We start from the raw sequence: 1652 nt of genomic DNA on the forward strand, positions 1-1652 counted from the left end.
TATCAATTTCAAAGACTGCTCGGTTTTTCAAAATTGATATTTTGTAAAAACGTCGGAGCGTGTTGGATGATTGACGTGTTGTTGTTGTTGTTGTTTGTCGTCTATCGAGTCGTCTCGTTATTATAATCGTTATCTAAGTATTTTATCGCCTTCGCGGCGATGACACTTGGTAACAAAAATAAATACACGTTGACGACGACGACGACGCCGACGACGACAAAGACGCGGCATCTTAAAGTGCGAAAGCGACGAATCGTTTTTTCTCATCGCAAGATGAGAGAAACGTTACGTAGTTTGTACACAACGAAATCGTATCGAGTCTCCGTTGTTGGGAAAGCGGCTGCCACGGCAATATACAGGTTCACGCTTGTAGTGTGTGTGTGTGTATGCTCTCGTTACGCACGATCGTCGTGTCCGAGAATCTTTGATGAATCGAAGACGACGTCTGATCGTGTCGAGCAGCGTACGTACACACGCACACACATTATTACAGGACGTCGAGAACTTTTTTGTCCGTTTCGGTAGTTCTCTCTCGAAATAACGACGGACGAGACTACGTACGTCGACTCGTTGCTGTTGAATAAACTGAAAAATTATTTTATCGACCTCAGAGCAGGTGAGACTACCCGCTGAATTTAAGCATATTACTAAGCGGAGGAAAAGAAACTAACTAGGATTCCCTCAGTAGCTGCGAGCGAACAGGGATAAGCCCAGCACCGAATCCCGCGGGTTAACCGCCGGGAAATGTGGTGTTAGGGAGGATCCGTTTATCCCGGAGTCGTACGGCGCGTCCAAGTCCTTCTTGAACGGGGCCACAGCCCATAGAGGGTGCCAGGCCCGTAGCGACCGCCGTCAATTTCGGGAGGATCTCTCCTCAGAGTCGGGTTGCTTGAGAGTGCAGCCCTAAGTGGGTGGTAAACTCCATCTAAGGCTAAATATGACCACGAGACCGATAGCGAACAAGTACCGTGAGGGAAAGTTGAAAAGCACTTTGAAGAGAGAGTTCAAGAGTACGTGAAACCGTTCAGGGGTAAACCTGAGAAACCCGAAAGGTCGAAGGAGGAAATTCATCGCGTTTCGATCGTCGGCGTTTGACGGGTTTCGTGACGGACGGCGTTCGCGTCGTTCGCTCAGCTCGTTTTTCGAACCGATATCGAACGCGTGCACTTTTCCTCTTGTAGGACGTTGCGATCCGTTGGGTGTCGGTCTAAGGTCCGGGGTGGAGCCCACGTGAATTTTTCGCGTGGACCCTCGGTATCCCGGCCGACTCGCTCGACGGTATAACGATGGCGCGGGGCCGCTACTTTATAATTAGCGTTCGGCTCGTGGCAAGCGCGTCCGGTGTTTGACGGCGATCGGACCTAGCGCCGATCCTGTCCCCGGGCGACTGTTGGCTACGATGTTCTCGAACAGACCTCGTTGAAACGCCGATCTGCAACGCTATAGCTTTGGGTACTTTCAGGACCCGTCTTGAAACACGGACCAAGGAGTCTAGCATGTGCGCGAGTCATTGGGACATAACTAAACCTAAAGGCGCAATGAAAGTAAAGGTCTACCTTGCGTAGACCGAGGGAAGATGAGCGGTTCGCCCTCAAAGTGGCCGCTCCGCATTCCCGGGGCGTCTCGTTCTCATTGCGAGAAGAGGCGCACCA

General features: G+C 51.1%; 1 non-coding gene across 1 annotated transcript in view; it reads left to right on the forward strand.

Annotated features, from left to right (window-relative positions):
- The first annotated feature begins 602 nt into the window (after positions 1–602).
- The window catches only part of LOC141486272 (large subunit ribosomal RNA), a 4028-nt gene continuing 2978 nt past the window's right edge, over positions 603–1652 (forward strand). The window contains exon 1 of the ribosomal RNA XR_012467735.1: positions 603–1652. This exon is cut by the window's right edge and continues 2978 nt beyond it. This is a non-coding gene — a ribosomal RNA (large subunit ribosomal RNA).

The sequence above is a fragment of the Leptinotarsa decemlineata genome, unplaced genomic scaffold (genome assembly GCF_025532065.1).
Source record: "Leptinotarsa decemlineata unplaced genomic scaffold, Ldec_3_MD MMD2_tig00026352, whole genome shotgun sequence".
Taxonomy (NCBI): domain Eukaryota; kingdom Metazoa; phylum Arthropoda; class Insecta; order Coleoptera; family Chrysomelidae; genus Leptinotarsa; species Leptinotarsa decemlineata.